The sequence below is a fragment of the Erithacus rubecula genome (genome assembly GCF_903797595.1).
Source record: "Erithacus rubecula genome assembly, contig: scaffold_112_arrow_ctg1, whole genome shotgun sequence".
In the NCBI taxonomy this organism is placed as follows: domain Eukaryota; kingdom Metazoa; phylum Chordata; class Aves; order Passeriformes; family Muscicapidae; genus Erithacus; species Erithacus rubecula.
The window spans coordinates 169,380-196,840 of record NW_027636279.1 but is presented as its reverse complement, the minus strand read 5'-3'; the positions used below and the strand labels follow the sequence as shown (position 1 = coordinate 196,840).

General features: G+C 46.7%; 1 long non-coding RNA gene and 2 pseudogenes across 3 annotated transcripts in view; 1 reads left to right on the top strand and 2 right to left on the bottom strand.

The window, feature by feature from the left end:
• The window catches only part of LOC306815276, a 31,953-nt gene extending 15,619 nt beyond the window's left edge, over positions 1–16,334 (bottom strand). Inside the window, exons 1-2 of the long non-coding RNA XR_013777369.1 lie at positions 16,236–16,334; positions 15,564–15,876 (exon numbers count right to left, since the gene is read on the bottom strand). This is a non-coding gene — a long non-coding RNA (uncharacterized lncRNA). The remainder of the gene's footprint in view (positions 1–15,563; positions 15,877–16,235) is intronic.
• LOC306815274 (olfactory receptor 14I1-like) overlaps positions 1–27,461 on the top strand; it is a 269,530-nt pseudogene that overhangs the window by 181,219 nt on the left and 60,850 nt on the right. The gene's annotated exons all lie outside the window — the stretch shown is intronic.
• Positions 1,596–3,466, bottom strand: LOC306815271 (olfactory receptor 14I1-like; annotated as a pseudogene). The gene is made up of 2 exons: positions 3,353–3,466; positions 1,596–2,553 (listed from the first exon to the last, which is right to left on the bottom strand). The product of its transcript is annotated as an olfactory receptor 14I1-like (transcript).

The following is a 27,461-nucleotide window of genomic DNA, read 5'->3' as shown; positions in this document are numbered from 1 at the left end:
GAGTGCTGTTTCCAGTTCTGAGCCCCCAATTTAGGAAGGACATGGAGGGGCTCGAGCATGTCCAGAGAAAGGCAACAAGGCTCGTGTGGGGTCTGGAACACGAGTCCTGTGAGGAGTGGCTGAGGGAGCTGGGGATGTTTATCCTGGAGAAGAGTAAGCTCAGGGAGACAAGGTGGTGTCAGGGCACAGGTTGGAGTTGATGATCTCCAAGATCTTTTCCAGCCTGGCTGATTCTGTGATTCTCTGAAACCACCCCTGGAGAAATTGCAGGATGAGCCCTGGGCCTCCTCTTCAGAAACTCCAGCAGCCCAGGTCGCTCAGCTTCTCCACACAGCCCCAAAGCCCATCCTGTCAGTCTTGTAGAGCCTCTCCAGCCCCTCCTCACTGCCCACAAAAGGGAGCCCCACACCCAGACACAGCAGCCCAGATGTGCCCCCCTGGCCTGTGGTGCCTCTGGCAAGGGAGCACCAGGAGGCACTGCAGGAGCCTGCAGACAATTCCTGAAGCATTTGTAGGATGATCCTGCTTCCCATGGGATGTTCCCATGATGCCAGCTCAAGAACTGAAAACGGGCTCCAGAGAGGAAAGGACAAACAGGGATGGGCTGTATAGAGGGGAGGTTAGAATAATGGGCAATAGGAAGAAATCTGGAACTAAAAAGAGTAAAGAAAACAAAGCTGAAGTAAAGGAAATGCTCAGAGCTGTGTGAGTGTGGCTGCTAGGCAGCCCTGGATCTGAGCAACAACGTCTGCACTGGGACTGGAAACTCACAGCTCATGGGAACAAACTTTCTGGCTGACTGCAGAGGCCACAACAAACCTAAGTGGTTTCCCTCCCATTCCCCAGCCCTTGCTGGCCCCCCACCCAGGGGCTGATGGCATTTGTGCTCACTCAGCTCCATCTCCCCAAAGCAGCACCATGGGGGTGCTGACGCCTGCTCTGTGCAGTGCAAACAGGGGCTCCTGAGCCAGTGCTGCCATGTCTGTGCCTGCAAGGATGCAGCACCTGTGTGAGCTGGGGAAGAGGCCAGGGCTGCAGGAGCCTGGAGCCCCCAGGCCCTACCCTGAGGCGTCAGCGCTGCCCCAGCAGTGCCCATGGCCTGTCCCTGCTGCAGCCCCGGCACTGCCACCCCCAGGGCTGTGCCTGGCCCTGAGAGCACTCAGGACCTGCAGCAACACGAGGGGCAGGAGGGCAGCAGGGCAGTGGCACGGGAGCAGCACTTGCAGCACCAAGTGCTGCTGCTGCTGGGCACAGCTGCTGTGCCAGCACTGATCTGCCCTCAGCTCTGCACACAGATATTGCTGCTGCAGCTCCAGAGGAGGGAACAAAATGGGGATCTGCAGTGAAAACTTTGCTGGGAGATCCTTTAGTTCATTTATGGCCCCTGAGAGTGCAGACCCACATTGGCACTTTTTGTGGCCACAGAGAAGGAGAAGAGAAACAAAATTAGAAATGGCACAAACAATGACATTTCTTTGTGGACAGTATTAAAAAAAAGGGTAAAACAATGTAAAAGAACCACCAATACGAAACCAGCAAGAAGAGTCAGAGTAATTACTTTTATTACAAGTGATTTTCAGAAATTGGCCTGTAGTTTAAAGTTCCTGAAAGCAGCCAGTCATCAGTGTCCACACTGCAGCTTTGAGCTCCTGGTTCCTCAGGCTATAGATGAGGGGGTTCAGGGCTGGAGGCACCACTGAGTACAGAACTGACAGGGACAGATCCAGGGATCGGGAGGAGATGAAGGGGGGCTTCAGGTTGGCAAATATACCAGTGATGACAAAAAGGGAGACCACAGACAGGTGAGGGAGGCAGGTGGAAAAGGCTTTGTGCCGTCCCTGCTCAGAGGGGATTCTCAGCACAGCCCTGAAGATCTGCACATAGGAGAAAACAATGAACACAAAACAGCCAAAGGCTAAGCAGACACTAACAGCAAGGAGCCTAAATTCCCTGAGATAGGATTTGGAGCAGGAGAGTTTGAGGATGTGTGGGATTTCACAGAAGAATTGGCCCAGGGCATTGCCATGGCACAGGGGCAGGGAAAATGTATTGGCTGTGTGCAGCAGTGAGTAGAGAAAAGCACTGGCCCAGGCAGCTGCTGCCATGTGGGCACAAGCTCTGCTGCCCAGGAGGGTCCCGTAGTGCAGGGGTTTGCAGATGGACACGTAGCGGTCATAGCACATGATGGTCAGAAGAAAATACTCTGTTGACATAAAGAAAAAGAAAGGAAAAGACTTGTGACAGCACATCCTTCATAGGAGATGTTCCTGGTGTCCCAGAGGGAATTGTGCATGGCTTTGGGCACAGTGGTGCAGATGCAGCCCAGGTCAGTGAGGGCCAGGTTGAGCAGGAAGAAGAACATGGGGGTGTGCAGGTGGTGGCTGCAGGCTATGGCGCTGATGATGAGGCCGTTGGCCAGGAGGGCAGCCAGGGAGATGCCCAGGAAGAGGCAGAAGTGCAGGAGCTGCAGCTGCCGCGTGTCTGCCAATGGCAGCAGGAGGAAGTGGCTGATGGAGCTGCTGTTGGACATTTGCTGTGTCTTGCCATAATGGTCTGTAAGAAAAGTAATCATGAAATAGTTTGGTTTGGAGAGACTAAGTATCCCAGCCCAGCTTGGGGGCCCCTTTCTCCCCACTGCCTGACCAGGGCTCTGCTGCCTGGAGCTGTCCCTGCCAGCAGCTGCTTCCCTGTGGGGAAGGAGCCCTCCAACTTCTACCAGAGCCCAGCCCAGCCCTGGGGGCTCAGCTATGCTCTGTAGACCCCTCCCAGCACAGGGCGCTGCCTACGGCCAGCTCTGTCCTTGCAGGCTCTGTTGGCAACATCACAGCAGCCTTGAGCTGGCTGGAAAAGACACAGTGATGCTCCCTATAAGGGACCTTGTGATGATATCTGTCACTGACTACTTTATTGAGATTTGAGAGAATTTTTTATAATTTTTCTCATTCTGAACCGAGAGATGAATATCAGTGTGCAATTTCCATCCAGGCAACTGAGAGCAGTAGATTAAATAGCAGGATTTTCCCTTTTATGCAGCCCCTGATTTGCTGTGCTCCCTGTATAGTCTAAGTTAAAAATGTTCTGCAGTAAATATCATGCTGGGAGAAGTCTTGAACAATGCAGCATCCTAACCACACAAGGAGAACACTTCCAGGCCATACGAGCTCTTTCCTTCCACCCAGACCTTGTTCCCCAGTGCTGTCAGCAGCTCCCAGGGCTGGCTGAGAGCTGTCCCTGGCAGGCAGCAGAGTCCCTGCCCCAGCACAGCACCCTGGGCTGCAGGACCCTGTTCTGCAGGACAGCCCTGGGCACCCCTGGCTGCTCTAGACAAGAGAGAATCAGAGAATGTACTCACAGAATCTGTAGGCATTGGGATGTTCCAGCTTTAGGAGATCACTCCAGGAGCTGCAGCTGCCTTGTCCTGCAGCCAGAGGCTTCCTGTGTCAAGGGCTGGGAGTGATTCTGCCCCAGCCACTTGTGAGCATCTTCCCAGAAACAGCTGATTGAAGATCTCTGTCTCTGTGCTGTGCCCGGGGTGGCTGCAGGCAGTGCCCCAGCCCTGCTGGGCTCTGAGAAAAGCTGCTCAGCAAGAGAAATGTGGTTTTGAAGCTCTTCTTGTTTGCTCAGGTGACCCTCTGCACCAGGAGCCCAGCCCAGCTCAGCAGCACAAACACAGCACAGGGACTTTAATGACCCCCTTGGGGGGTTGTGCTGAGACCCTGAACATCAGTCCCTGAGAGGGAGGTGTAGAAAACTCTCAAGAATTCCAAGTCAGATTAAAACTCCAAAGTTGCTTGAAGTTTTAATGGGACCCACTGCGGAACAGAAGTGTGGAAGTGTCCCCATGTTCCAGTCAGAGGAAGAAATTGTAGGCAGAGCTGACAGGTGGGGAAAAAGAGAAGCCAAGTCGTGGTGCCCTGGGGCACAGCAGGGTCTGTGCCACCAAGGGCTCTGAGGAGACACCTTGTCCTGAGCCACTGGGGCCTCCTGGCACAGCCCCAGCAAGGCTGGGCACTGTCACCCCTTGTGCCTCCCTCAGCATCCCCCCCCATATCCCAGTGGCCTCAGGGATGTGCTGGGACCAGTCCCTGGGGAGCCTTGGTCAGGAATGGCCCTGGGGGCTCCTTCATGCTCCCAGGGACTGCAGGTTTTTCAAAGGACTTTGGGTTTTGCTTTTGCCTTGGAGTCTCTGAGAGCTTTGTGCAATCATGGCCTCCAATTTTCTGCTTTAATTAGTCCCTTGAGAGCTTTTGTCAGTAACAAAACTCAATGGGGCTCATTACTGCTTCAAGGCACTCAGGGTTAATTTAAGTTCTACTTTTTGACACTGAGTCTCTGAGCACTTCGTGCAATCATGGTCTCCAATTATCTGCTTAATCAGCCCCTTGAGAGCCTTTGTCAGTAATGATATTCAGTGGGGCTCAGTAATGTTTCAAGGTACTCCATTTTTTTTAGGTACTTGGAGTTTCCCATTTGACACCAACTCTTTAAGTAGTTTATGCAGTCATGGCCACAATTATCTGCTTTAAGGAGTCCCTTGAGAGCTTTTTATTGATGCACACTGGGGCTCATTAATACTTTGAGATACTCAAGGTTTTAAAGGTACCTAGGATATTCCTTTCCTCTCTGACTCTCTGAGAGGTTTTTGGGCAATCCTGGACTCCAATTCTCTCCTTCAAGGAGTTCATGAGGAGCCTGTGTTGGGGATGGACATCAGTGGGTCCCATTAATGCTATGAGAACCCTTGAGTTTTTCTTCTGACTTTGACTCCTGGAAAGGTTTGTGCAAGCTCCTCTCAGGCCCTGTGGTTCAAGGGCTCAGCACCAAATGCTCCATGGGGCTCATTGGGATCAAGCAAGTCCTGACAAACCATGGCTCTGCCTTGAATTCCCTCTGGTCTGGTGCAGTTCATGAGGAAGTTTTCCTAATAGAGTTAAGGAGAAATATGTCAAAGGGCTTCTAAGAAATGCACATTCCTATTTTAATGGATGTCTTTTATTTCTGTTCACTTTAGAGCAGAGGTGATTGCAGCATTCTGTGATTGGTGTTCATCCAGGGTCTCTCCTCAGGAGGTCTGGTCAGATCAGAGAAGCTGTGCCTTGAGATCTGACCCAGTTTGGACAACCTTCCTGCACATTCCCCAACCTCCTCCTGATTGTCCACACTCACCTGGGGCCTGCTTTGTTTGGAGAACATGCTGCACACAGCCAAAAAGAAGTTTTCCCCCTTTTGTTTTCCTCTCTTTTTTAAGCAATCTAAAACTCTTGAATTTCCTCATTCAAAAGAGACACTTTCAATTAGTGTGGCAGCCGAAGCTGGAGGAGGTTCCCCTTTCCCAAGGCAGAACCATGAAAGGAATTTTTTAGACCTTTGGGCTCCTTGATTCCACAAGGCCTTTTTTTATCACCATGGACTCTTGGTTCTGTGAGGCTCTGTAGTGTCACAATGGATATTTGCTTCCATGGGGTTGCACAGTGTCACAATGCTCTTTTTGGTTCCATGAGGTTCTGTGCTGTCACAATGGAGATTTGTGTCCATGGGGCCCCACAGTGTCACAATGATATTTTTGCTTCCATGAGACCTTGATCTGTCACATTGACTTTTGGTTCCTTGAGATTCTGTACTCTCAACAATGGTCTTAGTGTCACAACAAACCCTTGGTTCCATGAGATTCTTGAGTGTCATAATGGAATCCTTGGTTCCATGTAGCCCCACAGTGTCACCATGGTCTCCTTGGTTCCACAATGCCATTCAGTGTCACAGTGACCCATAGGTTTCATGAAGCCCCACAATGTCACAGTGGACCTTTGGTTCCATGAGTTTTCCCCAATGTCACAAGAGTCTTCTTGGATTCACAGTGTCAAAATGGTTCCTTGGCTTCACACAGCCCTGCTGTGTCACAATGAACTCTTGGTTCCATTAAACCCTATAGTGTCACAGGGATTTCCTTGGTTCCATGAGGTTCTGTAGTGTCACAATGGATGTTCGTTTCCAGGTAACCCACAGGGTCACAGTGGTCCCTTTTTCCTGTGGCACCCAGCAGAATACCTCACTGGCAGGGCCAAATGCCTGGGAAGAAAGAGGAGAAGCATACATTTGGAGTCATGGTTTTTGTCTTCCCAGGTCACAGTGATGTGGGGTGGGGCCCTGCTGTCCTGGAGGTGGCTGAACACTGGCCTGCCTATGGAAGGGGGAAGAGACAACAACCTCTGTCCATGGAAGTACAACAGCAGAGAGGTCAGGCTTGAGAGGAATGTTGCATTTGTCTTTACAAACAAGCTGTAGATCTGTTGGTAGATAGAGTTAGTACTAAGAGATAAAAGAAACAATGAGAGGCATTCCACTGATTGATGAATGGGAAAAGAGATTTGCCTTTACAAAAAAACTGTAGGTTTGCTGGTAAATGAAATTGGATATCGGAAGATGAAAGAAGCTATGGTGGGGGGTGGGGGGGAGAGGGGGGTGGAAACTATGAATTCTGTAAGAATTAAAAATTAAAAGGGAGGGTTATACATTAGAGAGGAATCTCAGGCATCAGGTGTTCTGGGAATTCTGGGCTTCTCAAGTACCTCAACCATTGGGGAAAGAGAGAGGGAAATACAGCCAGGAAAAGAGGATAAAAAGGAGGCTGCGTCCTCCAAAAATTTGAGAGATCCCAGAGGAATGCCACATGGCCTGTCCCTTTATTCGAATAAAGCAAAAAGAACTCCTAGGTCTCCTTTTTGGACATCAACCTCTGGTGTTTGTGGATTTATTTTCCTTATAGGCTGAAGGCTGGGCTTAAAAGACTGTCACCAGCACAGGAAACATCAATCTGAGAGATGTGTGCTAATGTTTTACAAATCATTTGATGGGTGAAGTGACAGGTGTTAAGACCTTTGAAATGGGTCGTAAGGTTTCTACTGACTTTGGGCAGCAGGTTTGTTACCAGGCCCAGACATCTTGGCTCCTGAAACAGACAAGTGTCTGCACAAACCTGAACTTCTTAATTTGGGGGGAAATTCCAGGTTCAAGGGGGAATATGGGGTACATGGGTTGGGAAGACCGTACCTTCCTAGTACCTTGGGCAGTGGGTAAAGGAAGAGGGCAACGTGTGGCCAGGAGTTTAGGATAAAGGGAGGCTGCACCCTCTGAAATCTCAAGAGAGAAAGCATGGTGGGCGTATACCCAGGTGAACTCTCTCCCTTTATTCAAATAATGTTGAAGATGTGCTCTGTCTCTTTTTTGGACATAAACCTGTGATGCTGATGGATTTTCCTGGCAAGGACAATATGGAATGTCATGGAACCAAGTGTCCACAATTTCACGGTGAAGCCTCATGGAGCGCTGGAGACCATAACGTCACAATGGGAACACATGGAACAATGGCTCCATAGCAACACTGCAGGGCCTCATGGAATGCAAGAGATCCTTGTAAATGGATGGAATGGAAATTCATGGAACCAAGTTCTTAGTGTTTTACAGTAAGGCCTCATGGAATGATGGAGATCATTGTGTTGCAATGGAAACACGTGGCACAAATGCTCCACTGTGACCCAGAAGGGCCTCATGGAATGCAAGAGGTCATTGTGATGCACTGGAAACCCATGTAACCAAGGCTCTGTTGGGACAAACCTGGGCCTGATGGAACCAAGGAGACCACTGTGATGAAATGGAATCTCAAGAAGCCTTGGGTCAATTGTCAGCACATGAGGCTCTCATAAAACTACGGAGAACATTGTGACGCAATGGATTCTCATGGAACCAAGGCCCCATTGTGACAGCGCAGCCTGATGGAAACCCAGTGCCACTGGGACATGTCCAACCTTGGAGGAAGCAAGTGTCCACTGTGACACAGCACAGCCCTGTGAATCACAGGAGAGCACAGTGACACCATGTAATCTTAGGGAACAAAATGTTAATTGCAAACAGAGCAGAGACTCATGGAAGCCAGGAAACCATTGTGATGGTGCCCTTTGTCACAATGGGGCCCTGCTGTGTGAGTATCCATTTCCCCACAATCTGTTGGGTCCCATGAGGCCCCACTGTGTCTCAATGTCCCCTTGCTTCCACAAGCCATGGCACAGTCCCAATTGCCCCTGGGTTCCATGAGGCCATGCTATTTTCAGAATTGACTCTTGTTTCCATGAGATTCCATTGCATCACAATGGTCCCCATGTTTCCATGAGGCTGTGCTGTGTCACAAAGGACACTGGATTCCACAAGAGCTGGCAATATCCCAATGGCAAAAGGGTTCCAGGAGGCCGTGCCGTGTCTCAATTGACTGTTGCTTCCATGTGATTCCATTGTGACACAGAGCTCTCCCACACCCCATGAGGCCTTGATCTGCCACAATGGTGTCTTGTTTCTACTATACCTGTCAAAATTTTCCTGGCCCTTGTGGTCCATCTGGCCTCTCTCTGTCAGAATTGACCTTTGATTCCATTGCATTAAAACACTCCCTATGTTTCCATGACCTGCCCTGTGTCTCAATGGACACTGGATTCCACAAAAGCTGGCAGTGTCCCAGTGGCTCTTGTCTCCTATTCGGCTCCACTTTGTCAAAATAAAGCCTTGGTTTCTAGAGATTTCACTGTGTAACAATACTCTCCTTAGTTTCCTGAGAACCTGATGTGGTGACAATTGACCCTTGGTTCCTTGAGATTTGATTGCTTCACAGTGGTCTCCTTGGTTTTATAAAGCCCATGTTCATCACAACAGTTTCAACATATTCCATTACAACATAATGGTCTCCAACACTCTATAAGGCTGCACTGTGAAACAGTGGACACTTTGTTCCATGGGATTCCATTAGGTAACAATGTTCTCATGTGTTCCATTAGGCTTGGCTCTGTCACAATGGACACTTGCTTGCTCCAGCCCTGGAAATGTCCCATTGGCACCTGGGTTCCATCAGGCCCTTCTATCTTGAAAATTTACCTGTTCTTCCAGTACATTCCATTGCCTCACAATGGTCTCCTTGGTCCCATGAGGTCTCTCTGTGTCACAATGCAGCCTTGGGTTCTCGTCATTCCATTGCCTCACAATGGTCTCCTGTGTTCATTAGGCTTAGTGTGTCACAATGGACACTTGGTTCCATGAGCAGTGTCAGTGTCCCAGAGGCACCTGTGTCTCATGGCACGCTGCTGTGTTACACCTGACAGTTTGTTCCATGAGATTCCATGGAGTCACAATGGTCACTTGGTTCCATGGGGCCCCGCTGTGTCTCAATGGCCCCTTGCTTCCAAGAGCCATGGTATGGTCCTGCTTGCACCTGGTTTCCATGAGGCCATGCCACGTTCACAATTGACACTTCCTTCCGTGAGATTTCATTGCATGACAATTGTCCCCATGTTTCCATGAGGCTGTGCTATGTCACAATGGACACTGGGTTCCACATGCCCTGGTGATCTACCAAAATAAGTAAGAGTATTGGTCTAATACCGATACTCAACTGTGATGGACAAAACACTCTTTAACAATTTATAGTTAGAAAGTGTATGTTTATTCAGCGCTGGGCAGCAGCGTGAGGTAATCCTCTAATATGCACTGCAAAATCACAGGTGATCACAGGGTCTATTTATTGACAAAGGACTTAAACAAATGCATATTCATAATAACAGCCCCTTCCATCTTCCACTTCGTATAGTTATTAGCTTGAATAGAAATTAAGCATGAATGACTGACCTCTAAATTAAGTCTGGGGTCATTTCTTGTGGGGAGGGGTCTTAAAAGGAGGAAGTAAAACAAGTCTTCCTTGCCCCAAACTCTCAACCTTTTCTATCAATGACAGTACAAATGATTTCTGGGGATAGTCCAATTCTTTAAAGAATGGGTTTCTGCTTGCATAGTCTATGTTTCTTTGGGTCTGCTTACTAGTTTCATCTTTTCCCATTGTAAGCACAGCTGAGAGAACATAAGATGACAGACAATCATTATTTAAGATTCAGATAACTACCTCAAGCCAGGTTTTCTTTCTAACTTCTAACTTTTATTTATTTTCAGCAACGTCTCTCTTTCAATTTAATTTTAATTAATTCTAGTTATAACAAACTTTTAACTAAAATTCTAATATTTTTTAATATTAGTGTTTCATTCCCCACTTCTTATTTGAAATGAGTAATTTATTTTACTAAATATGGGGATTTCTCTTCATCTATCTAAGACACATGGCAGCGATCTCTTAAGACTAAGTCATACACCTTTGACAGCGATGCTAAGTCTGCCACTTGTAGTATCTTCTTGTTGAGGGTTGAATGTTTTTCTATTACTGTGTCAATTTAAAGAATTTTTCCCATTATCATGCTAACGGGGCTTGCCGGGTTACACCCAGGATCTTTGACGACTCTAGACAAAAGGGGTAGGTGGGAGTGGCTTCTGGAGGGGTTACTCATGTTTTCGGAGAGTGGAGCCAAGAGGAGGAACCCCCCATCCCCTCCCCATCTACAGCCACGCGGCCAAACGCAGGAGAGCCAGACAGTCTGCGATCACCTGCCCTGCATCTTCCCTGCTACAGCCTCCTACTTTTGAGAACTCAGCTGACCACCTGTCAAGGTGTGCCTAGAGGGTTTGCCGATTTTAAATATTTAATTTCCTTTAGAGATAGGATTTAGGAGTAAAGACAATGTAGTTTTAAAACTCAAAAAAAGGTACAAGAAGAAATTTATTAATAACACAAAAAAAAAAATTATTCAGAATTAGATTCTTAGATTATTCCCTCCTCCCTTCATTCCACATTTCTTAAATAACTGCATAAAGAGAACACTTCAGTCAGTTATCCACTCAAATAATCATTTCAGTTCACTTAAGAGAGAAAAGTTCCTTTTTCTACTTTAGACTTAGGAGGTGTCTTCACCTTCAGAGTCTGCATCTGCCGGTGACATAGAGAACAATGGATTTTCCTCTAATTCCCACAGTCCTTCCAGAGCTGTGTATATGGGTTACGATGCACACATGGGGTGCTACTTTTAAAGGCAGTCTGCTGAAAAACAAAATCCTCTTCATCTCCTTCTCTATCAAATGTCTCTTTTCATATTCCAGTCTCTAAACAGAGAGTTCAATTTCCCGAGGCAAAAAAAAAGTCTTCATCTCAAGCACACATCCTCCTCAAGTATATTTCACAATTTAAAGGAATTTTAATGAAGTCACAATCCCCTTATAGCCCCACAAAAAGGTTTTCAGCTACTTATCAGTTGCATCTTTTCAATCTCTTCCCATCTTCACTCCGCTGACCTCTGTAGTCTCCATGCTTTATTTCTTCTCATTTAGGGGAGCTCAGGAGATTGAGAATCTTATTTTGGCATTAAGAAGTTAAGATTGTGTCCAGATAGTGAAAAAGCTGAAGGCCTCTTCTAGCACATGGAGAGCCGAGCTGAGCCAAGCCGGGCCCCTTGCAGAGCTGGTGTTGAGCTGGGCCCCCGGCAGAGCCGGTGCCGGGCCAAGATGCCGGGCTGGGCCCCAGAACAAGCCCAAAGCCAGGCCGGGGCTCCGGCCGGGGATCCCCACTTCTCCGGAGGCCGGAAGCTGAAAAAGCTCCCCAGAACTTGATCCACTGTGATTTGTGAAAGCGAAATATCTTTGCATTGGTTTCCCGAGCTGTCCAGCACCAAATCAGCTCTCTGATTGGAGCCAGCAGCCCACAGGAGAAGTCCCCGGAGACGGGACAGCCCCCTCCATTCCCGGTCCATGTGGAGCTTCCCCTGAGGGGAAACCACCCCTCCCGCCAAGCACCTGAAACCAACACACCACCGGAACCCAAACAGTGAGTGAGGAGCTTCCCTCTCCAGCCTGCTCCAATCTGAGACCAGCGTGGCCACTGCCGCCCCCTCCCGCCTCCTCTCCCGCCCACTTCTCTGCTGCTGCTGGGCTTTGCTCTGTCTGCAGGACTGGGAATGAGTGCAGAGAGAGCGTGCATGCAGCTAAAGAAAGGACTGGAACCAAGTTATCTGGTCTGTTTTGTTGGTAATTTTAACAACTGCTGTTTTTTCTGCTTGTATGGTTAGAGGTATTAGTAAAAGAGCGGTTATTCCTAATGTCTTATCTTTGCCTCAGAGTTCTTGATTCAAACAATTATAATACTTGGAGTGGAATTAAAATCTCTATTTCAAAGGAAAACTTCTGCCTTTATTGGCAGACCCCTGTCTTTGAAACCAGGACACTTCCAATTCCCAAGAAGTACAGCAATAGACAAGAGCAAACTTACATTAACTAAAATAAGCAGCACAGTGATTGGGTGAATTAAGGCACTAAGCAAACCAGTTGCTGTTGGTGACCATCCAAATAGCACATCCCACCAATGACGAGACAGATGTTCTTCAACTCATTAAAAAACCCCTTTTGTGGTCTCTATATTAAGGTGTATCATGATCAAAGTCCTTTTCCCTGCATCTTGAATCTCTTTTAAAATTTTTCTTCATTCCTGGTGTTTCAGTAGCTGAATGACTAAAGTTAAATTCATACCTATAGGCGCACACAGTATTTCTTGCACAGTAACCAGGTTTGCCTTTATGTACTGATGTGATATTACAGGTGCCTGATAGGAAAATTGGCATCCTTTGATTTTAGCAAAATTGCAAACACATAAATTGAACTAAGTCTCATTCACAATTTGATTGTCTATTGTTATTGTGGGACATGCTGTTTTAAGACAGACACAACCTTGTCCTATATACACAAGTGAAGTTGTTTGGTTGGTTAGATGCATCTCAAAGTGGCAAATGCTTTGTTCCATGTCCAGGCAAGTATCTTTGTCATTTTTTAAAGTTCCCTCACATATATATCCCAATTGTTTTCTCATAGAACAGGGCTCTAGGTTAATGGCCTGCCATTTTCCTTCAACTTTTCGTGCCCACATTCTATGTTCAGAAGGATACAGTACAGTCCCTTCATGATTTAGTCCTAGAGCAACTATTGGGTGTATTAAGCTCACAGATGCATTATGTATAGTTAAAACAAAAGCTGTCACTATTTGTCTCAGGGTTATAGGTAATATTAACCAAAACCCACCAAGGTTGAAGCTCTCTTTCCATTTCAGAGGCATTATCCCAAACAAATTTAAGAATTTCAGCAGGGAATATTCCTTGCTCACCTTCCTTGATAACTGCAGCAGCCTCTGACTGCATCTACATTTGTGCTTGAGTACATCCAAGAGCCAGAGAAATGCTTGCACTAGCTGTGCCTGGGGCTTTAATTATTACTTAATGGTCCTGCTCTTCTATGTTTTCCCATTTTGGTAATATTTTAGCTAGTTTCCAATGATTGTTACATGGTGCTAATAAAGAAGATTGCAAAGGCTGTTGTAAATTAACTAAATCACTTCCCATCACAGTCAATTTGTTCATTGACACCTCCAAATCTATTTGGTTTAAAACTCCCAATCTTATTCCTAATATTCCAGTGACGTCTCTCTCTTTCTTACAGCTAGAGGGCATACAGTTTTGAAGCCAAGTAGTCCATTCCACAAAAGGAGTTTTGAGAAATGGTGCACATTCTGGCCGAATGGTAGAAGCATTTACTTGCATTCCCATTTCTACTCGCTTCAGAGGTTATCCTGGGTTAATTAGCAGTCTCTGAATTCTTGGTTTTTTAATAGCATATGGTACAATTTTAGTAATGGTGGGAATTATAAGTTTTTCCTTTTTCTTTGAAATAATTGGAGTTTGGATTGTTACAGCCTTCTCTGACACTGGTGGGGTTGATTTGGCTTTGATTTTGTGAAACTCAATGCAGTATTGAGTAACAATAAAATCAAGATCAAACCCTTTGGCTGCGCATCCTTCAATTTTAAGTCTAAATTCAGGACATGTGGTCAAACATTTGTCACAGCATCCAGGACCAACTTGGATCAGTTCCATGAGTGGATGGTGAGCCTCATGGAACCCATCTTGTATGAATGCATATTCACATTCTCAAACATTCCTCTCTTCCCTCATATTTGCATTTGTGACCCTTATCATTCAGCTCAAAGCCCTACAAGAGTAGGGATAGTAAGCTTTCCCTTGGCATTAATAAATCTCGGTTACATTGTACTGATATGTTGTTGTTTTGGCTCTTATTATAGTTGTGTGTCTATTATTATAGTTGTGGCAATGACCACAAGGGTCACAACCATTTGCATTATGTCCATGATATATGTAAGTCCATTACTCCCTGTTCTTGGTGAAATTCAGCTTCAGGTCCCTGTTGCCTGGTGCAGTTTCCCAAATTTCTTCAGGAGCCTTCTTCACTCGGGAGTGATGGATCCACGCCTTCTGTTCCTTGATCTTGACTGCCGTGAAGGTGGTGAGGAGCACCTGGAAGGGTCCTTCCCACTGTGGTTCCAAAGTCTTCTCTGCAAAAGACTTAACATATACATAATTCCAGGTTGTACATGATGTACTGGCCCATCTAATTCTTTGCTTTGGGCCCCAGCCACATATTTTCCAATTTCTCTAAGTTGTTTATTTAGGGATACCATGTATTTGTGTAGAGTTTGTTCCTCTTCTTGAATGGGTGCTATTCCTTCTTGGACTGCCTATGGTCTTCCATACAATATTTCAAAAGGGCTTAATTTCCCTTTTGTTCTTGGTTTTGTTCTAATCTGTACTAATGCCAGTGGAAGAGCCTGGGGCCAAGGCAAATCTGCCTCTTGCCCCAGTCTAAAAAATTATTGTTTGATCATATGGTTCATTTTGTTTACTTGGCCACTGGGTTGAGGGTGATATGAAGAATGCAATTTCTAATCTATTCCCAAGTGGTGACTAATTTTCTGTACAATTTTTGAGATAAAATGTGGCCCTCTATCAGAAGATATAGTGGCTGGGACTCCAAAACATGGTATTATTTCTTGTAACCATGCCTTGGTCACCTCTCGTGCCTTAGCTGTCTGAGTAGGGAAGGCTTCTGGCCATCCTGAAATGTATCTGTTAACACTGATAAGTAACGATACCCCCCCTTTCCTGGGCAATTCTGTAAAATCAATTTGCCATTGCTGCCCAGGTCCACAGCCCTTCCTAATTTGTCCAACTTCAGGCTTTGGAATGTTTTTAGGATTAGTTCGGAGGCAAAGACCACACTAACAAGTTACTTGCGTAACTGTGCCTTGTAATTTTCTAGACAGAATTCTATCCTTTAAATAATTGTACAGGGCGTGTATTCCCCAATGTGTTTTCTCATGTTCTTTTAGCACTAGTGACCACAACAAGTAAGAAGGTGCTACAACTTTACCTTCTTTGGTTACAGCCCAACCTTCCTGGTTATAAGTTGCTTCTTCTTCCTTAATAAGTTTTTCATCCTTTTTGTTATATACTGGCTTACCTTCAATAGAGATCTTTCCATCTGGAATTAATGCTGCCTCGACTATTTCATTGGGTACCTCACCTTTGGCTGAGTTTTTTGCCTCTCTGTCCGCCAGCATATTTCTTTCTTCCAATTCTGAACTCACTTTTTGGTGTTACCTCATGTGCATAGTAGCTACCTTTTCAGGTAACTGAACTGCATCTAATAGTTTTAGTATTCCTTGGGCATGTTTAATATTTTTTCCTTGTGAGTTCAGCAGTTCTCTTTCTTTCCAAATAGCTCCATGTGCATGTACCACTCCAACTGCATACCTTGAGTCTGTATAAATGTTGATTTCTTTTCCTTTTGCCAGCGCTAAAGCCCGGGTTAAGGCAATAATTTCAGCTTTTTGTGCAGAGGTGTTTGTTGGCAATGGTTCAGACTCTATTACCTCTCTGCTTGTGGTAACCTCATACCCAGCATGTCTTTTTCCACTGATGATACAGCTGTTCCCATCAGTGAACCAGCTCTCAGCGTCCTTGAGAGGGGTGCCCTTCAGATCCGGGTGACTGGAGTAGGTGGCTTCAATGGTCTCCAGGCAGTCGTGGATCACTGGTTCTCCCATGTTCCTGCTGAGGAAAGAAGCTGGGTTCACAATGTTAGTTACCACAATTTCAACATCATCTTGTTCTACCAGTATGGCCTGGTACTTCAGAAATCTTTTTGGGGAAAGCCAATGTCCCTCTTTTGCCTCTAGGACTGAAGACACTGTGTGGGATACTAGCACGGTCTTCTTCTGGCCTAGGGTGAATTTGTGTGCCTCTTGGATATTCACTGCTACTGCTGCCACAGCTCTGAGGCACCCTGGCCACGCCTTGGCTGCCGTGTCCAGCTGTTTGGAGAGGGAGGCGACTGCCCTCCAGTATGGCCCCAGGTTCTGTGCTAGTACTCCCAGAGCAATCCCTTGCTTTTCATGAGAAAACAGAAAAAAATGGTTTACTCACATCTGGAAGTCCCAGGGCTGGAGCTGACATAAGAGCTTTCTTCAGTTGGTTGAAGGCTCATGTTGCTTCTGGTGTCCACTGAAGATCCCTGCTCTCTTCCATAATTAAGGCGTACAGGAGTTTAACGAACAATCCATAGTTATAAATCCACAGTCTGTGCCACCCCGTCATGCCTGGAAAGGTTCTCAGTTCTTTCACTGTCTGAGGTTTTGGGGTTTGGCATATTGCTTCCTTATGGTCTTTCCCCAAGGTCCTTTGTCCAGCACTTGCTTCATAGCCCAGGTAAATCACTGTTTGTTTCACCATCTGGGCTTTCTTTTGGGATACCTGGTACCCCTGCAGGCCCAAAAAGTTTAGGAGGCTCACCATCCAATCCACACATGCCTCCTGGGTCTGGGTGGCTATTAAGAGATCATCCACGTACTGAAGCAGCTATCCCTCTCCTGGTGGGGGTTCCCAAGACTCCAAATCCTTTGCCAGCTGTTCTCCAAATATAGTAGGAGAGTTCTTGAACACCTGGGGCAATACACACCATGTGAGCTGAGTTTTACGACCAGTTTTGGGATTCTGTCATTCAGATGAAAAACTTTTCTGGCTGGCTTCATGGAGAGGGAGGCAAAAGAAAGCATCCTTCAAATGTAACACAGTAAACCAGGTTAGTTCAGGTGTTCAAAGAGTTAACAACATGTAGGGGTTAGCAACCACTGGGTATAAATCTTCAGTTATCTTATTAACAGCTCTTAAATCTTGTACTAACCTATATGATCCATCAGGCTTTTCCAGGAGCAAAATAGGAGTATTAAAATCAGATTGACACTCTTTTAATAGTCCTATTTGCAAAAGGTTTTTTGGGCTTATTCGTTCTCTGTCTTCCCTTTTTAAAGGATATTGTTTGACCCTTACAGATTGTTCTCCTTCTTTAAGTCAAATTGGTACTGGTAGAGCATTCTTTGCTTTCCCTGGTATATTAGAGGCCCACACTCCAAGGAGCACCTGATTTTTTTTTTCTTTTTTTTTTTTTAATAATTTCTTCCTTATTTTCAACTTAAAAATTCCACATATTGTTGATCTTTTACCTCCAAAGTAATTTACCCATTTTTAAATGTTATTTTTGCTTCCAGCTGCCCTAGCTGATCCCTGCCTAAAAGTGCAGATGGAGCTTCAGGCATATACAAAAATCGATGAATTCTGTACTGTTTTCCCAATTTATACTTTCATGGTCTACAAAAAATATGCTTTTCCAGGTTGGCCAGTAGCCCTTATACATTTTTTTGTATTATTGCTACTAGTTTGGTTTTTTCTCTGCTTTACAGCACTCTTCTCAATTGCTGAAAACTGTCCATGCCTCTTTGAACAGTCTCCAAGTTCCGACTTGCTGGGCCCCGCATCTTCTGGAGCTTTCACTTGATGTCACTTTTAGATTGCCTTAAAAACAAGTTCACCAATTGTTTTATTCCCTCATCAGATTCAGGATCCAGAGTGTTGTGTTGATGCATTGCTCCTCGTAACTGCTACAGAAATTCAGGATGAGTTTGATAAGAATTCTGTTTAATAGCATAAACATAAAATAGCATAACATAAAATAGGGTGGATACAGTCGGGTTGGCTCCTGTGGCTCGGTAATTGGGAGGGAACTCCCATATTAATTACTGTTCTCTCAAGTGAGGATGAAGTAGGGGATGAAGCAGGGGTAAAACCTAAAGTTGATGACAATTACAAATCTGCTTCCCATACCATAATCCCCTTTTCTTAAATTTCAGGGGGTGGTCTAAGCAATTCCACTGTCACTTCTTCCTTAGTTTTCATACAATACACCTTCTCAGGATCTGTACACCTGTGATTTATTGAGCATGTGATGCAACACTTTTTGGTTTTTTTCTTATTAGCTTTATTATCTTTTTCAAGAGCCAACACTAAAGGGTCAGAGGGTGGTCTAATTCCACAAGCCCTTTGCCACTCAGGGTGATTCCTAACGGTGAAAAACATGTAAGCATAAGTAACTTTATGCCATTTCTGCTCACACCTAAGGAAAAGCATCAGCTGTACCAAAGTGTTATAGTCCAACGTCCCTCATGGGGGCCACTTCGCCCCCTCCTCAAGTTTATAAAGTGGCCACCACTGAGAGCACAACTTAATAAGCTCTCTTTTAGTTTCTATATCCTTATGATCCATCAGCTCTTTCCAATATGCCACAACACATCTAAAGCATTACCTTTAGGAACCTCTTTGCTTTCACTTGCCCCCATATTGAAAATTTCTTTTTCTCTCAATGCCTTTTAACCTTGTCCCAGCTTCAGAGCTTCACCTAACAGTACCTTGGTATAAAGATCTTCCACTTACATACTTGTCTGACCCACAATTTACAACAAACTACACAATGAAACACAACTTAGGGGTTACAGTCACAGACCTCTCTTGGACTGGGAAGTTCCTTTGTTTTGGGATCCCCCTCCCTGAACCTTCTATTTCTGGCATATAATTTTATCAGCAAAGGAAATGGGAAGGAATAAAAGCAACCAACAATATAAAGAGTTAACAGTGAAAACCAATGAACCAAATCATTTAAAATAACTCAAAAAGACACACATATTGCAACCAAACACTCTTAAACAATTCACTTATAAAACTTTAACAGTGAAAACCAAATAAACCAAATCACCTAAAATGACAGTAAGGGACACACATATTGCAATCAAACACTTTTAAACAGCTCACTCACAAAGCAACAAATTTATTCTTTTTCCCTTTAGTTACTAATCATAGGTATCAAACCTGTCTCGTTATACCTAGGGTTAAAATTCACAATGCTCTGCCAAAAATCTATCAAACTTTGGCCAGAACACAATTTCTCTGTGGTGGGGGAAGAAAGCAGCTCTGGGCTCACGTCACTGCCTCACCCCTCTGCACTCAGAAACTAACCACTCTTAGTCAAAACACCACCTTTCATACTAACAATTTTTAAAGCTTCACAAACAACTAACTATATTTTTTTACAAATCCACAATTCTTCTGCTTACACACAGTTAAAATACACACACACACACAGCCTAGTTCACACAATTCAAGCATAATGCCAGTGCTCCAAATTCCTCTGCCCTCCTGGGCATAAATATCCCTTCTACTACTCAGGTGTAAACCTCAAAATTTTTCACAACTTACACAAGCAAAACTTTTGCCAACACACTCCCAAAAGCACACAAACCAAAACACATATGACGCACCACTGTCCCACAATTCAAGCATACAAAGCTCACAAAAACAAGCTGCACACTCAAACACACACATACATTTGGCACACGCAAACTGTGACCAAGCCCACAGAAGGAGTCACCACAAACTGATACCCGCAAGCTTGGTGACCCAAACTGAAAATTACCACCACACCGCCTTTAAACCACAAATCAAACTGAAGCCACCACTGCTCCAGTACCACAGCAACACTGGCAATGCTGGTATTGCCACTGCCCGAGCTCTGCTGACCCACTGCCGTGTGAGCTCTGCTCCCGGGGCCATGACCGGCCCGCCACTATCCCGCACTACGGGCAAGAGCTCCTGGAGCTGTTACAGCCCCACCTGGAGCACAAACCAAAACCAAATTCCACAGAAACTTAAAAACAAATCCACTTAGACTTTTTCACTGTGTGCTCGACGTCTCGCAGCGTCTTACCAGTTTTCCTCTCTTACAGGTACCTATCTATAAGTTTTAAACACAGGTTTTTGTCTGTATCTTCGGCAGTTCTAGTTCTGCTCCCTGGGGTGCCAGTGAGGAAAAGGAGCCCTCTTCCTAGGAAGATCCCAGGTGGGTGCCCTAGAGGGATCCCAAACCCCACTGGCCCCTCAGACAGAGAGAACAGGGTCCCACCAGAGTTGCCAACTGATTTACCAAAATATGAGTATTGGTCTTATATCGATACTCAACTGTGACAGACAAAAGACTCTCTAACAATTTAAAGTTAGAAAGTGTGTGTTTATTCAGCACTGGGCAACAGCATGAGGTAATCCTCTAAAACACAGTTAAAAATCACAGGTGATCACAAAATCTCTTTATTGACAAAGGATTCAAGCAAATACATATTCATAATAACAGCCCCTCCCATCCCCTGTTTCCTATGATAATTAGCTTGAATAGCTATTAACCATGCGTGATTGACTTCTTAAATTAAGTCTGGGGTAATTTTCATGAGGAGGGTTCTTAAAAGGAGGAAGTAAAGCGAATCTTCCTCACCCTAAACTCTTGACCTTTTCTATCATTGACAATACAAATGATTTCTGGGGATAGTCCAGCTTCTCAAAGAATGGGTTTCTGGTTGCATTGTCTGTGTTTCTTTGGATCCGCTTACCAGTTTCATCTTTTCCCATTGTAAACACTGCTGAGCAAATATAAAATGACAGTCAATTATTTAAGTTTAATATAACTACCTCCTTCTAACTTCTAATTATTTTTAGCAAGGTCACTAAAATCCTAATTTTCTAAGATTAGTGTTCTATCAGAGGAAAGTCTAATCCCACAACTTCTCTGCCATTTAGAAAGGGAAAAACATATCAGCGTATGTCACCTCGTCCCATTTTTCTACTCTTTTAAAATATAACATCAACTGCAACATGGTTTCTTAATCCAAACTCCCCGAGGGCAGCCATCAGATGCCTTCTCCCAGTTTATAAAGTGGCCACCAATGTGTACACAACTTCATATGATTTCAATACTTCCATACCCCACAAGTTCTCTCTAACGTGCTAGAATAAAGCCTAGGGGACTGACTTTAGAAATCTCCTTGCTCTGGCTGGTGCCCATTGTTCTTTCCAGTTTTTGGTTGGGTTTTTTTTTTTTTTTGGTTTTTTTTGGGGTTTTTTTTTTTGTTTTTTGTTTTTTGTTATTGTTTGTTTGTTTACTTTTTTCCTCAAGTTCCTTTATTTTATACCAGCTTACTTCCTTGACCTAGTAGTCTCAGAATATGAAAATACTAACCACATGCAGTCCTGATTATTTCTGCTCTCTTCTCTAAATTATTTGAAATGCCCCTTCTCCAATAGCTCAAACAGCTGGCTGCTTCTTTCTGTTATTTTACCAAGCAGAAATTCCACAAATACATACTTGTATCTCAAATACCGAAAGATAAACTACAAGGGGAGCTTTATAATTTATTTTACCAAGCTGGCACCATTCCCAGTCTTTTTCAAAAACATCCAAATTCTCCAGCTCTAAACCTTTTCCACAGACTAGACTCACTACTTCAAAATGATTGTGTGCTACTTTCCTATTATAGAATCTCAGGAGCTTCAGAGCACACCTGGGGCACCTGGGTCTCCTTCTACAAGATATACAATGCCATCTCTTGTTGCACCCTCTACAGCAGAGAAGGACCCAACTTGGATGCCACCCTGGTTCCCAATGAAAAATTGTCAGCCCACACAAAAAGCAGGGAGCTACCCCTATTAATCCCCACCATTGTGGGTTTCTGAGATTATTCTCAACTGGGAGTTGTTCCCAGTAAAAATCCAAAAATAATTACTTTTTTGACTTTAATACAATCCCCCTAAAAACACCCTCATTCTCTTCCCTTTCCCCCGTTTAACAATAGTCCTGTCTTTTCCTTCACCTGGTTGGAGCCCAAACCATCAGAGAGCCCTTGCCTGGATGGCCGGGCACTTGCGGATCACTCCTGAGATTCGTTGGCCACTTTTAACAATATAATTGCAATTATAATTTTTAGCACAAGATGGTAGTGTTGTACCACAAATGAACTGACTTAACTTGTTGCAACTATGACTTTCAACACAAGGTGGTAGTGTTGCCTCAAAACCATACGATAGCCATCAGAATTGTAGAAAAATCTCACATCTGATCACAACCACAACAACAGCTTGCCAAGATAGCATCAATAAACAAGGATTTGCCCAAACTCACCCCCACAATTGCTGGTGGTGCCCTCCAAGGCATGCAAATCCTTCCACTGGCAGTTTAAACACCAGGATTCACTCAAGCCCACCCCCAGAAGTTGATAGCGGTGCCCTCTACGGCACAGCAGAATGCCTTCGCCAGTAACTTAAACAGTTATTTCTGCTTGCAAGCGGTACCTTTCAGCCCACATCGTGCATAGAACATATTCTATGTCTTACCAATTAACCCTCTCACCCTGGGGTAATTTTAAAATCATAAACATACCATTTTGTCCTTGGCCAGCAGACTTGTCTGTCTCCCATACTGAAGCAGGCAGGATTGAAGGTCTTTTGTCCAAGAGGGACTTGGGTTGGTGCACCTGGAGCTTTCACTCTCCCATCTGTTCCTGCGGGAAGAGAAGGATCTGCTGCGGCTGCCAAAATGATTCATGAAAGGCCTCATGGAAACAAGGATCCAATATGACTCTGCCATTGTGACACTGCAGAGCCCAATGAAAGCAAGGGAACAGGTGACAGGTCTGGTTGGCTTGGCCTGACTGGTGCAACTGCTCATGGCATGTCAAGTATCTCTTTTCATGAGCCCCTTAAACACTGGAGCTCTGGGTTTTCCTTCAAATGGAAAAGAACTGTCTCATTCAAGCATCCATAGCCCCTCAGATGGAAACCCAAAATGGGATTCCCCCTCCAAAACTCCCAACATCCAGGGATTGCTCCTGGAAAAAAGCTTCTGTTTCCAACATGTTTGGCTGCCCTTGTCTTCCTGAGGGCTGGATCTCACCTGCCTTCAAACACTGGTGCTCAATGCTTTTCTTCCAAAGGAAAGAGTTATCCCTCCTGTATTGGCATCCATAGCTAAAACTGGAACTTTTCCTCCAAAATTCCTGACTGCAAGGGTTTCTCACAGACAAAGGCTGCCAAGACAGATGGCTTTTGTTGGCCTCTGGTTGTTGCCTCTATTCTGCCCTGAAACACTGGGGCTCCATGCTTTCCTTCCTATGAAAATGAACAATCCCTCTTCTCCAGGTGCCCATGGCTGAAATGGATATTCCTCCTGCAGAAGTCCCAGATCCATATATTGCTCTTACACAAAAGCTGCCATTAGAGACAGGTCTGGCTGGCCTTGGCCTCCTGAGGGCCAGCTCTCACCTGTCTTCCAGAAACTGAGGCTCTGTCCTTTCCTTTCTGTGGAAAAGAGCTGGCATTCTCCTCTAGGCAAATAAGGCAGAAATTTGGATTAAACTTTTAAAATTTCCAATACCCAAGATTTCAACTTAGACAAACCTGCCAGGAAAGTCTGCTCTGTCTGGCCTTGGCCTCTGGTGGCTGAAGTTCATCAGCCCCTGAAACACTAGGGCTCCACGATTTAATTCCTGTGGAGACCATGGTGACACTGAGGGGACTTCTGAAATGAAAGGGGTCATTGTGACACTGTGGGGCCTCGTGGCACAAAGGACATCACTGTGGCACTTCTGGGCCACATGGTCCCAAGGGGCTGGTGTGAAGCTGCAGGGCTGTGTGGAACCAAGAGGCCATTGTTGCATTACAGGGCCTCATGCAGCCAAAGTGCCCTTGTGATCCAGCAGGGCACCGTGGATCCATGGAGACCATTGTGACACTGTGGGACCCCATGGAATCAAAGGGCCATTATGAGCCTACAGGGCCTCATGGAAACAAGGGGCCATTGTGACACTGCAGATGCAAGGAGAACATTGTGACACTGAGGGTCCTTATGGAACCAAGGGGACATGGAAGAGAACTGGCTGGTTTTACTTCCCAGGAGCCACCTGACAGGTCTGACTGATCCTGGTATGTTGAGGGCTGTCAACTCATCAGCCTCTGGAGAACTGGGGCCCTGTGCTTTCTTTCCTATGGAAAAACCATCTGTCTTTCCTGGTAGCCAAGGCCAAAATTGATACTCCCCCTGAAAAATTCCCTGCATGTAGGGGTTCTCCAAGATACAAGCTGCCAAAACAGGATGGAGAGCTCCTGGCTGGCCTTGGCCTCCTGTGGTCACCTCTCATCACAAGGAAGCCTTGAGGAAGCTATTTCAACAGGTTAGACTACTGGAACATAAATGAGTCTCTTATCCTCTGAAAAACTCCAATGATCTTCTGATTATACGGGCCTTTTTTTCCCCCTCATTGTTTATTATACATGTAATAATTTTTTTCAGCTAGATGATATTGCACTCATCACTCTAGCACTGTTATCTGACACTAAACACCTTCGCTACATATGGATGCAGGTCACCTGCATAAACAAATACCATAAAGAATGCATCAAGAGTAATTCGTCTCCGCTCCTATCTGTCACATCTCCTCTGGAGGTGGAGGTGCAGCTGTGGTGCCACAGCAGCTTTGGGGCTCTGTGCCCCATGGCCTCCCTGCTGGGCAGCCTCTGCCAGCTCCTGCACAGCCTGGGGGCTGTCCTGACAGCCCTGCCCCGGGCTCTGCCGGGCTCTGGGCCAGCAGAGAGGCCGGGCAGGGCTGGCCATGGCCAGGAACAGGCCCTGAGCCCCGCAGGAGGATGGAGCTGGGCCACAGCCAAACTCAGCCCAGGGCAAACCTGGGCTCAGCAGCCAGGGCTGGCAATGGCTGGGGACAGAGGCTGGTGCTGACAAATGTCCTGGGCTCCCTCCCTGCTCTGTGCATGCCACCAAGGGAGCAGAGCAGCCTCCTCTCTGGGCCACTTGCCTGTTTCCAATGCCTTCCCCAGGCGCTGGCCCTGCCCCACAAGGGCTGGGCTGAGTCCTGCCCCTGCACGCTCAGCCAGGCTGAGATGGACACTGCTGGTGTCTCTGGCAGGCTCTCTCAGGCCAGCCCAGCTCCCTGCAAGCTGTGCCAGCTGCCCTGAGCTCTGTGCAGCACCAAGGGCCTCTCCCCAGCACAGCCCAGCCAGCTCTGGCCCCACAGCTCTGCTCAGGGCAGGGGGCTCTGGGCAGTGACCCCACGGCTTCAGCCCCTGGCAAGGGCACAGCAGCAGCTGCAGCTCAGACAGGACTCAGCCCCAGCCATGGGCAAGGTGCTTGGCCAAGGCAAAGGGAGGCTCCCTGTGTGCCCTGCTCCCCTCTCCCTGAGCTCCTGAGAGCTCTGCAGCCCCTGCTGCCATCCCATCTGCCCAGGCCAGCACAACAGCCCTGACCTTGGGTACCTGCAGAGCTGCTCCTGCTCCAGGCCCAGGGCCCCTGCCAGAGCTGGGGCAACCACAAAGCTGTGCCCATTTCTATTCATTGCTGCTCTGATGAGGATGGATCCTCTGCCACTTGGAGGTGGCTGATGAATTTTACTAGTCCAGAGCTCTCTTCTTTCTTGATCTCTTCAGTTCAGGAATTCAGCAACAAATGCTGATAAACATTTGTTCAAAACACCCAAACAAGAAAAGCCCTTGGGAATAATTTAAGTTTTCAATTCTTTTGTGGTTAATTAAACAGATTTCAGAAGTGTATTTCAAGTGAATGTAATATGTTTTAAAAAATGGAGAGAGAACTGTTTTGTCTTGTTGTTTTTCCTGTTTCTAGATGGATATCAGTAATCTCCAATTGATATTGACCCCCAGCACTTTCTAGTGCAATCTGAATAGATATGAAAATCAAGATCCTTGAAGACTGACCATCAATATCACTCTGTCCCTACTCCCTCCCCAGCATTTCTCTCATCCAACCCCTGGGACACGTATGGGTCAGGAATGGTGTGGTCTGCAAGATCAGGGCAGTGGGTTTTTTTCTGTGTTCGGCACTGGTTGGGCAGCACCTTGAGTGCTGTATCCAGTTCTGGGCTGGCCAATTTAGGAAGGACATGGAGGGGCTCGAGCATGTCCAGAGAAGGGCAACAAGGCTGTTGAAGTGCCTGGAATGCAAGGACAGTGAGGAGCAGCTGAGGGAGCTGAAAATGTTTATCCTGGAGAAGAGGAGGCTCAGGGGAGACAAAGTGGTGTCAGAGCACAGGTTGGACTTGATGATCTCCAAGATCTTTTCCAGCCTGGCTTATTCTGTGATTCTCTGAAACCACCCTTGGAGCAATTGCAGGATGAGCCCTGGGCCTCCTCTTCAGAAGCTCCAGCAGCCCAGGTCCCTCAGCGTCTCCTCACAGACCCCAAAGCCCATCCTGTCAGTCCTGTAGGGCCTCTCCAGCCCCTCCTCACTGCCCAGGACAGGGAGCCCCACACCCAGACACAGCAGCCCAGATGTGCCCCCCTGGCCTGTGGTGCCTGTGACAAGGGAGCAGCAGGAGGCACTGAAGGACCCTGCAGACAATTCCTGAAGCATTTCTAGGATGATCCTGCTCCCCAAGGGACATTCCCATGGTGCCAACTCAGGAACTGAAATGGGGACTGGGGCCAGAGAGGACAGGGATAACAGGGGTGGGCTGTTTGCAGGGGAGGGGACATGGATAGGCAATAGGAAGAAATCTGGATCAGAAAAGAGGAAAAAAAATCACTGGTGAAGCAAAGGAAATGCTCAGGGCAATTTGGGGGTGACTGCCAGGCAGCCCTGGCTCTGAGCAACAACATCTGCAGTGGGACAGGAAACTCACAGCTCATGGGAACAAACTCTCTGGCTGACTGCAGAGGCCTACAAAACCTGAGTGGTTTCCCTAGTGTCCCCCAGCCCTTGCTGGCCCCAGGGGCTGATGGCATTTGTGCTCACTCAGCTCCATCTCCCCACAGCAGCACCATGGGGGTGCTGATGCCTGCTCTGTGCAGTGCAAACAGGGGCTCCTGAGCCAGTGCTGCCGTGTCTGTGCCTGCAAGGATGCGGCACCTGTGTGAGCTGGGGGAGAGGCCAGGGCTGCAGAGGGGGGATGTTGTTGGCAGGTGCATGAGGACGCTCTGGGATGCTGCCCTGGGCTGTCCAGTGCAGTGGGGATGGATCAGTCCCTGCTCTGCTGCTCCTTGCCAGGCTATCCCCCTTGCAGGGACCTTGCAGAGCACCAGCCATGCTGTTTGCCCCCAGCCTGCCCACAGCCAGCCTGGGGCTGCTCACAGGGGTTTTCTCTGCTCAGCATTGGCCTGGCCAAGTGTTGTGGAGAGAGCCTGGGCAAGGAGCTTGGAGCCCCCAGGCCCTGCCCTGAGGCGTCAGAGCTGCCCCAGCAGTGACCATGGCCTGTCCCTACTGCAGCCCTGGCACTGCCACCCCCAGGGCTGTGCCTGGCCCCAAGAGCACTCAGGCCCTACAGCAACACAGGGGGCAGGAGGGCAGCGGGGCAGTGGCATGGGAGCAGCACTGGCAACACCAAGTGCTGCTGCTGCTGGGCACAGCTGCTGTGCCAGCACTGATCTACCGCAGCTCTGCACACAGACATTGCTGCTGCAGCTCCAGAGAAGGGAACA